General features: G+C 35.0%; 1 long non-coding RNA gene across 1 annotated transcript; it reads right to left on the minus strand.

Moving 5' to 3' along the window:
• Window positions 1-9,711: 9,711 nt before the first annotated feature.
• LOC110464271 lies at window positions 9,712-11,086 on the minus strand. The gene is made up of 2 exons (XR_002464486.1): window positions 10,891-11,086; window positions 9,712-10,640 (listed from the first exon to the last, which is right to left on the minus strand). It is a non-coding gene; the product is annotated as an uncharacterized LOC110464271 (long non-coding RNA).
• Between the last annotated feature and the right edge of the window lie 289 nt (window positions 11,087-11,375).

The raw sequence follows: 11,375 nt of genomic DNA on the forward strand, positions 1-11,375 counted from the left end.
GTATAATACCCACGTGTCACTAGCATCACTTCAATAACGATATTGTTATCGAGTCAATCTCAATATCATTTCACTGTGACAGAAGAAACACTAGAGAGAGAATAGTAAACTACATGTACGTGTAGCTAGGTGTTGGCAGCAGGATGGCTAACAAACTGTTCAGCTCTACATGAGAATGCGTACATTGTAGTATACAGTTTCTCATAAAGACTATTACCGTGCATTTTTTCAAACTCCCAGACAAAGGATATTTCTCCTACTTCCTTTTTTTATTCACTAAGCACACATTTCATCAATGTTATATCACCGTACAGACATCGTCAGGACTTTCTCCCATTGAGATGGATATTCGTACATCCTAATATTGACCACATCAAACGATTCACCGCTTGTATCGAACACTTTGAACCAAACACTAGAACGCGCATCAGCGCGCCATTTAAGGTAATCATCTTTACCTGTCAGTGTCTTTTCCATAATATGTATGAATATGAAATAGGCACTGCCTATAAGCGAGCGCACATAGTTCAGTAACATTTGTGATGATAGTGTAAATCTCTGGCGCCTGCGGCGCACCAGCTAAGAACTTTATGGTAACAAAACGAACAGAATCCCTCCTTAGGAAATACGTGCGCTGAATATTCTTCCATGAAAATGAAATGAATGGTAGTTTAAAAACAATGTATTTTATTTTATAAGAAAACCTATCAGATATTCCATGTAGGCCTTTTTTTGTTACTAATTTACTATTATTTTAACTCCCTTTTCAATATATCGCCTGATCCCTTTACGGCAAAATTTTCTCAAGACAAAATGAAAGAAATAGGATCTACTGTGCATAGAAAATATTTATTAACAAGGCAAAGTATTGCAAGGCAATCCATAGACCCCCATGACCACGGGTAATAATTTCTATACACAAACAGTACACTTATGTAAGGAAACATATAGGTCCCAGTGAGGTCATAGTGACCTACTTCACTACAACGTCCCAAGATGTCCTTGTTCATCAAATCTGATTACTCCAGGTGAAGTAGCATAGAAGATATGCCCTTTACAAATATTTTTAAAAGTAAAGGTTAAAGGACAAGTCATACGTCACAGTGACCTAAATCTTGCACTCTGCACTCCTCCATCCCAAAATGTCCTTGGACATCAAATTTGGTTACTCCAGGTGAAATTGAAGAGAAGATATGGCCCTAGACCAACTTTTTTCTCTCAAAAGTTAAGGTCAAAGGTCAAAGCATAGGACACAGTTAGGGCAAAGTGACATTTTCTTGCACTCTTCACTCGGCCATCCAAAGATGTCGGACAGTCCTTGTACACTAATTCTGGTTACTCCATGTGAAATAGTCAAGAAGATATGCCCCAGTCCAACTTTTTCTAAGTTAAGGTCAAATGTCAAATCATATAGGACACAGTGAGGTCAAAGTGACCTTCTTGCGCTCTTCACTCTGCCATCCAAAGATGTCCTTGTACACCAAATATTGTAACTCTTGGTGAAATAGTACAGAATATATGTCCCTGACAAACTTCTCGGACGGACGGACGGACGAAGTGCAAACCTATATTCCTTCGAGAACCCTTCGGGAACTAAACAAATAATAACAAAATGTACTTTTTTCAGTTCATGAAAATCTACATGTTTGCCTAAATTGCCAAGCCCAATGCCCAAGGATAGTAAAAAATGTCAATGTTTACTTTGAAACATAAGTTGGGCTTGTATTTGTTTTTTCGAAACAACCTTCAAACTATAGTTCACTAATTACTATGTTGTATATCTCGGCCATGTATGACCCCTTGAAGGGGCTAGCAAGATTGTATTCCTGGGTGGTACCAGACCCCGGGAAAACTTTGGTAGTTGCTGTCTATGGATTGCGAGAAGGTGTTTTTCATTATAGGACACTGATTTCAACCATTTCAATGTTATAAGGTCACTGTGATGGGAGGACAGGACCCTAAGAGCAATCACATATAGTACCAGTGTATTTAACCTTTCATAACCTGCAGAGCATGGTAATTGTTAGGTACACACAGACAAACAATAAAGAACTGATGATGTTACAACATCTCTCATTTACAAGCTTTACCTGGTCTGTAGGCGACATGAAAACGCAATAAAATTGGCTCAAAGATGATTCTCAATCAGTATAAAGTAGTTATGAAAGATGATTCTAAATTAATATTAAGTAATTATATATGATTATGGTTCCCATTTTGTAACTCTAAACCAGCATTCAATTTCTCAATGTTGGAGAAGCTATGGCTGCACTATCCATTCCTTTTCAAAAACCAAATGATAAAACAATTTAATCATTTACATTTTAATGTAAGAAAGCTGTATATCGTGAACATATTTTGAACCTTAAGCATGATACCACTGTATCAGTATCTTCAGAAGCCAGATGCTGCAATAGATATAAACAGGACCATTGCAATTACAACACAGAAATGATACATATACAACAGTGCACTCACCAAGTTATACAAGAGATACATGGACCTGAGTTGTAATGCAATTGTGTAATTTGTTGTAGTGATGTAAACATTTAAAAAGTTCATATAATCCAAAAAAGGCTGGCTGTTTGAATTCCTTGAGAGAATTTCATGTTGGGAGTGACCAACATATATTATTGATTTATCATTTACGGTGGGTACATAATTGTCTGACATACGGTATATATCGCTGACAATTTTCCGAAAAAAATGATATAGTGGAGGAATGAATGACACGGGGGTAATGAAATAACAATTTCAGATTAATATTTTCCTACCATCAAAATTCAGTCACATGATAGTCATTCCAATCAACTTTGAATTTACCCAAAAGTGTTTTTTAAAAGTGTTAGCTTAATCGAGTCATTTCGGTACATATATAACGACTATTTTACGTTAGCTTACAGCGTAGCCCAACTCGTACACATTTTACACCTTTGTTTGCATACGCTTCACTGGTCATTTGTCTGATGAAGGTGACAGTGTACATGTCGTATTAGTGATCGAAACGTCACATAGAAAATCTTCTTGGTTGTGTTAAAAGAACTCTTCATAATCCATTCTTACCAACCTGTAGAAAATGTTTAGAAACGCTGTACGTGTTCACTATAATAGCACATTACAGTTTGAATGAATACGCGCCCTCTGACTTCCGGTTCATGCTCCATGTAACAAGGGACGATATAGTGTCTTATACATGTAGTATTACACATAGCACGACGGCGCCATATCGGTATCTCATGATGGTCGATTTGTGCCTTTTCGTTGTTTCGTCTTCTTGCCCATAAAAGACGAGAATAAGCAAAAAATTATCGTTGCTTCGTTTTCTTGTCCCCAAAGGACGAGAATAAGCAAACAATTCTCGTTGCTTCGTCTTCTCGTCCCAAAAAGACGAGAATAAGCAAACAATTCTCGTTGCTTCGTCTTCTCGCCCACAAAAGACGAGAATAAGCAAAAAATTATCGTTGCTTCGTTTTCTTGTCCCCAAAAGACGAGAATAAGCAAACAATTCTCGTTGCTTCGTCTTCTCGTCCCCAAAAGACGAGAATAAGCAAACAATTATCGTTGCTACGTCTTCTCGCCCCCCAAAAGACGAGAAACAACTAGTTTTAATTCTCGTCGTTTGGTATTTTCGAGGCAAAAATTCGAAAAATTTACAAACCCTATTCTCATTGTTTTATCTTTTGGCCCCGAAAAGACGAAACAATGAGAATTTAAAGTTATTGAATTTCGTCTTTTCTGGTCGAGAAGTCAAAGCAAACAAATGGCACAACACAGCGGCCATGCTGTATCTTGATAGGTCACTTGGCGTCCATATGCAATTCCTGTCATTCTGTCAAGCAGAATGTGGCTTTATCATCTATATAACTAGTGGTTTTGCAAGTCTGCTGAACGAAAAAAAGTATAGGTAAATTAAAGTTCATTCTCACTTACAAGTTCACCAATAGCTGCCGCTAAATGCCATACCATTAAGGATTGTTTCATTATTGATTCAGATCGCTAAGAAAACAACGTAAATTTCACGACATGAATTGTTCACAAGGAGTATAAAACCATACTCAAATGATAAGGAAACACAGGGTTACAGAATATGCAATTATTAAACTGCTTGGCGTAAAATTATGAAAACCGATCAGACGAGTATTTTGGTCATACTATATTATAAAATGACAGAATCACACGGACAGAGAAACATCTTTTTAATCTTTAATACGAAAATACATATAACAAAACACAACTTTTGGAACAAATACGTATTTTTGTTCTATAATACATCGCATATATTATGGTAATTCTGAGTAACTACATTATCAAATGTATATAATATGGGACCTGTATTGGAACTCACTGAGACGATAAGAACAGTAATGTGTCGTCAACATACAGTGTTTTCATACAGTTGTGTTATTCTTATCACAAAACAAATCTTAAAAATTGGTTGTTATATTAATTTTATGAAAGTCGCTGAATCTCGCTTAATATAAATAGTTTGGTATGTGGACTCGTTCGATAGCCTGTACATTTTAAGAATTCCAAATTTTTACAAAATACTTTCATCAGGAGAATCTGCATACCATTAACAATCGTCAAAATATGATACTATAATGATATAATATTTTATCACATAATGTACGGTTTTATCTAGTGAATATACCCATGTCATATTTGTTTGCGTATTAACCCATGCAACATGACCTTTCAGTCCTGTGATTGGTTGTAAGTTTCAATTGCTTCAATTGAGACGTCACGCCTAGGAAAAGTACATGACGTCACAGACTTACGCACTGGAGTCAAAATGGCGGCTTTTTACATTAATATTGTCGTTTTACACGAATAAATACCACAAATCTTGATTTATAAAACCCGTCACAATTTCTTCATTTTAGCTCACCAGAGGCTCGCCGAATTAAAAAGGTCTTAAGACTCGTTTCATAAATCCCATATGAAATAGAAACTCATGTAAGATCCTATATATATTATATTACTATGAAAATTCATTATAAATACAATAGAAAAGCATGGCAACGCGACTGATAATGTACATAGTTTTGTTATATGTGACGTTATCTATTTCAATGTTCTTTTTAAATTGCGGAATCATAACATTACAAAACTCTGGATATCTAAGCAATTGTGGCAAAATATTCTCCAAATGAGATCCAAGGGAATATGTAGCATATCTGTATGTTATTTTTCATGCCCAGCAATATTATGTATGGTTATGGGGTGGGGATCTCAACTACTTCCAAGCTGTGACTCCAAAACTAGGTTCCTAGGGTTGTGACCAGACCCCAGGATCAATTCAATATCATGACTGCATTCATCTCTTTTTGCCCATCATTTGTATTTATAGTTTTGGGGTGGGGATCTCAACCGTTTCTAAGCTATGACCCGGGGGTGAAGTCTGCAAGGGTGGGGATCTCAACCGTTTCTAAGCTATGACCCGGGGGTGAAGTCTGCAAGGGTGGGGATCTCAACCGTTTCTAAGCTATGACCCGGGGGTGAAGTCTGCAAGGGTGGGGATCTCAACCGTTTCTAAGCTATGACCCGGGGGTGAAGTCTGCAAGGGTGGGGATCTCAACCGTTTCTAAGCTATGACCCGGGGGTGAAGTCTGCAAGGGTGGGGATCTCAACCGTTTCTAAGCTATGACCCGGGGGTGAAGTCTGCAAGGGTGGGGATCTCAACCGTTTCTAAGCTATGACCCGGGGGTGAAGTCTGCAAGGGTGGGGATCTCAACCGTTTCTAAGCTATGACCCGGGGGTGAAGTCTGCAAGGGTGGGGATCTCAACCGTTTCTAAGCTATGACCCAGGGGTGAAGTCTGCAAGGGTGGGGATCTCAACCGTTTCTATGACCCAGGGGTGAAGTCTGCAAGGGTGGATTCTTTTCCTTATGCTCAGCAATTGTATATATGGTTATACAGTGGGGATCTCAACCATTTCCAAATTAATTTCCACTCCTTAGTCAGGGGGGTCAGCCCCACCATTTGTACAATTTTCCAGTCAAATTTAAATTCCAATCAGAGGTTAAGAAGAAGTCGTTTAAAGCAACTGTTGACGTACAGACGACGGACGTACGAGGAGCCACGGTATGGCATAAGCTCAACTTGGTTCTTCGGACCAGGTGAGCTGACAATGTAAGACAATGGTGGCAGAAGCACTTACTTTAAAGTCGTGTAAACAGTTAACATTCTCTTATCTTAAACATATCCTTGTCGCTCCTTTTACCTTTATATTAAAAATATACAAACTGAAAAATGCTTGTAATAGGAAAAATGTACAACAAGTCGATGCGTGAACCCCAGATAAGGTGGCAAAAGCAAAGAAGAAATAATTATGCCAAAAAGGACAAACAACATAAGCACTAAATGCAGAAGACAAGAGGCCGTGGGCCTTAACGGTCAATCGAGTTGTGATGCAACTGGTATTTCCTGTTGTGATACAACTGGTATTTCCTGTTGTGATACAACTGGTATTTCCTGTTGTGATACAACTGGTATTTCCTGTTGTGATACAACTGGTATTTCTTGTGATCTGACGAAAGGAATAGGACATCTAAAACAAATATGGCTTTTTTGGAATCGCTGTCAGAATTATTGGAAGTGACCAATAAACATCATACATATAATAATAAAGAAAACAATAATTAATATAATGATATAGTAAATGTTACCCTCTCCTACTCGTGATCCTGAGTAATGATACTCGTGATCCCGAGTAATGACACTCGTGATCCCGAGTAATGACACTCGTGATCCTGAGTAATGACACTCGTGATTGTTATTAAGCGTTTTAATTCCACGCATAAAGAGTATTAAAGTTGGACTTATCTTAGTCTGAAGAAGTTTCCATTTTTTTATTTTAGGCATATCGACTGTTTTGAGCGACACGTAGCAGGCCAATGATAATGATTGCAATAAGTAATTTGACCCCTCTATCAGAGTATTAAGTGTCGGATGATATAGGTCTATAAAAAAGATATTTTTAAACAATAAAACGTTTCACCAACATATACTCAGTAGGAGGTTTGAAGAAATTTTAAAAATCATTCTATCTTTATTAAATTAACAAATAGAAAAAATAATTAATGTGTTTCAAAACAAGGTCAGTATATCCGAGTCATCATACGGATTATTTATAGAACCCCCCCTCCCCCAGCTTTTTACATTAAGTTTATTTCTGAAAAACAAACTTTTTATTGTAGGGCTGGGCAACATTTGCAATTGTAACCTACGTTCAAATTACCTACACAACATCATTTGTTTGTAAAGTGAGATTCATTTTTGTTTGTTATATAACATGCTAGGCATTGGTTTTATAACAAAAGGTTCATAATTCAAAAAAAGTGTACAGATTAAATGAAAGGACACTTTTGTTTGATAATAGTTTAAAGAACTTTCGCGAAAAAGTAAAAAATCTATAAATGTGAGGGTAGGAAAAATGGAGTTATCTACACAAACAGGAAGCTGTGGACATACAGTCTGATTACAGATCTACAAAGATGATGTTACGGTAACTAAATATCAAAAATATAACTCAACGTTATTTATTTACACTTCGTCTTGTTTACGACAATGCCGTAAACGTGTTGAGCTTGCTATTTACATCAGTAGCAAATAGTATAATGAAAAATCGGCATTTTCATTAAAATATAATGTTGTGTGGTTTTGTTGTCAAAATTCGCGCGAAAGCACCATTACATATTTTTTTTCAATATGATATGTCCAAGTGTGATGTCACAAAGAAAAATGCGACGACGTCACAAAAAATCACGGTAAAATTGGTGGGATTTTCATTGTTTCCATTCTAAATATAAGTTGTGTTGCGTGCCTATATGAGCATACGATATTTTTTTTTAAAGAACATCAAAGCCGTTGTGTACGAAACTCACAAAAATGACGTGATAAGATATAATTTAATGTTGTTTGTATTTATAGCGAACAAACGATTGGTGACTCATCTACTGTTAAGTTTGATTTCATGAGGTGATAAATTAAGTAGGTCTAGTGACGAATTCTATTATCTTAGAAGCATTTGATATGAATTGACTTAAGTATATCTACCATACGACACCTGATAGTGTAGCTTGTGTACTGTAAGTCCCAAATATAGTTGCTATGTATTTTACAAATAAAAAATATGTTTCATGAGTTTGGGTGGATTATCATTGGATAGTCGGTTTGAAAGAATACACAAATTTCATCGCACAGGTAATGTTAATGAGAAGTAAGGCTGAAACAACAATGCATAACACTGGCGAATATGTTGGAATATTCGCTCTCCACATTTAATTATAATGTAATGAGATATATCTTTTACGACTTTGGTTTCAACTTATCTTTACAATCAACTACATACTCATTTCTTAAATAGAAGTGCACAAACATCTTTAAGCAAATCGGTCAAAATATGTTGACGGATGTTAATCTTAATACCTACCAGTCATCAGGAATATAGCATTAATACTTCGCAGAAATATTTCAGAAACAGTATTAATAATATGTCCCACCTCAAAAGTGAAATAATTGATAATCATAATATAGAAAATAAAACTGATTTATTGCAGTATCCTTGCATATTTTTTTTATTGATGTTGAGATAGGTAATATCATCAAACTTAGGGTCCGTAAGGCAATGAAGGTCCTGTAACCTTGGCGCTAATCTTGGGACCATGAAAAACGAACTCGATTTATATTCATACTAAACATTTGTACAATCTTTGATGAAAGTCAGTTCAACAATTGGAGTTCGCAAAGTCCTTAAAATGAATCGCGGCAGCACAAAAACATGATGGAGTGCAAACATTAGTGAAATTAACAAATTAAGACTTGTCACTCTCTCACTCTCCGAAACTATACCCTTTCACATCCGAAACTTATAATCATTAATCACACCAGTCAAAATAAATCCTATCCAGCTACCTAGTCATAGGAGAGGAATGGGTTAGGTCGTGATGGCGTTCTTGTCCAATCCATCTGGTTCTTATGAACACATTTGATATACTTAAATAAAATTCCCATTGGCAAATATGGTATCGAAAATAAATGTGTTCTAAAAAATAACTATCATTGACAAAATATACACGATTTTCAACATATGACATAGAATTCAACAATATAATAAAGATTCTAGTTATTTTCATTCTAGTTATGGATGCTGGCTGTGTACTGAACATTCATGACACAGACACGTCACAGTTATTGCTCAATATGGAAGGTCATATTAAATATACCTATATCCGTATTTTCATAATCGTTTTTATTTTATTTTAATTGCATTCCATTTTCGCAAAAACTATGAGCTTAGACTAGTTTTTGAATTAATGTGAAGTTATTTGATATCTTGTATTTTGGTTTAATACATTTTTTTGCGAAATATACTTAGTTTTTCAAGATTTCGTATTTCCCTATTTTTCACACCAAAGATTAAATCCAATTTGTACCGATTTCTTTCTATTTACACCTTTATGAAAACAGAATAATCACTGACTATAGGAACTACTGGTGTCGGCAACATAGTACCATTAATAAAATTCTTTATTGAAATTCATTAGATTTTTTTTTTTTTTTTTTTTTTTTAAATATTTGAAATACAATGCCGATAAATAGTTTTTTAGAAATAGCATTTTTTTTTAAAGAAAGAAAACTGCATGCAAAACTGAGATGTAGGACTATTCATTCGGTCTGAGAATCGAATTTATTATCAAAAAAAATATATATTTAAGTTCTAACTACTATCACTGTTCTGGAGAAAGCATAGGTGTATTAATTACAAAATATAAATGTTTATACAAAACAAAACATTATTTATAGTTTGATGAAAGTTATAACTGCATTATTGCGTAATACTAAACATCCTAGAAAATAATCTATGGCCTATCTGAAAAGTATCTACGTTACAAAAAAGGGGTTAATTTGAAAAAATATACAATATCTAGAAATAATATATGAAACTTCAGTTGGTTTGGACAGATACGTGTATCAATATTTATAAACCTTGATAACAGGGTTAGTTTGGACAGATACGTATATCAATAATTATAAACCTTGATAACAGGGTTAGTTTGGACAGATACGTGTATCAATATTTATAAACCTTGATAACAGGGTTATTTTGCACAGATACGTGTATCAATAATTATAAACCTTGATAACTGGGTTATTTTGCACAGATACGTGTATCAATAATTATAAACCTTGATAACTGGGTTATTTTGCACAGATACTTGTATCAATATTTATAAACCTTGATAACAGGGTTAGTTTGGACAGATACGTGTATCAATAATTATAAACCTTGATAACAGGGTTAGTTTGGACAGATACGTGTATCAATAATTATAAACCTTGATAACAGGGTTAGTTTGGACAGATACGTGTATCAATAATTATAAACCTTGATAACAGGGTTAGTTTGGACAGATACGTGTATCAATAATTATAAACCTTGATAACAGGGTTAGTTTGGACAGATACGTGTATCAATAATTATAAACCTTGATAACAGGGTTAGTTTGGACAGATACGTGTATCAATAATTATAAACCTTGATAACAGGGTTAGTTTGGACAGATACGTGTATCAATAATTATAAACCTTGATAACAGGGTTAGTTTGGACAGATACGTGTATCAATAATTATAAACCTTGATAACAGGGTTAGTCTGGACAGATACGTGTATCAATAATTATAAACCTTGATAACAGGGTAAGTTTGGACAGATACGTGTATCAATAATCATAAACCTTGATAACTGGGTTATTTTGCACAGATACGTGTATCAATAATTATAAACCTTGATAACAGGGTTAGTCTGGACGGATACATGTATCAATAATTATAAACCTTGAAAACAGGGTTATTTTGGACAGATACGTGTATCAATAATTATAAACCTTGATAACTGGGTTATTTTGCACAGATACTTGTATCGATATCTATAAACCTTGATAACAGGGCTAGTCTGGACAGATACGTGTATCAATAATTATAAACCTTGATAACAGGGCTAGTCTGGACAGATACGTGTATCCATAATTCTAAACCTTGATAACAGGGTTAGTCTGGACGGATACATGTATCAATAATTATAAACCTTGACAAAGGGATAGTTTGGACAGATACGTGTATCAATAATTATAAACCTTGTCAACAGGGTTAGTTTGGACAGATACGTATATCAATAATTATAAACCTTGATAACTTGGTTATTTTGCACAGATACTTGTATCAATATCTATAAACCTTGATAACAGGGCTAGTCTGGACAGGTACGTGTATCAATAATTATAAACCTTGATAACAGGGCTAGTCTGGACAGGTACGTGTATCAATAATTATAAACCTTGACAACTGGGTTATTTTGCACAGATACGTGTTT

The sequence above is a fragment of the Mizuhopecten yessoensis genome, unplaced genomic scaffold (assembly GCF_002113885.1).
Source record: "Mizuhopecten yessoensis strain PY_sf001 unplaced genomic scaffold, ASM211388v2 scaffold10979, whole genome shotgun sequence".
Lineage (NCBI taxonomy): Eukaryota > Metazoa > Mollusca > Bivalvia > Pectinida > Pectinidae > Mizuhopecten > Mizuhopecten yessoensis.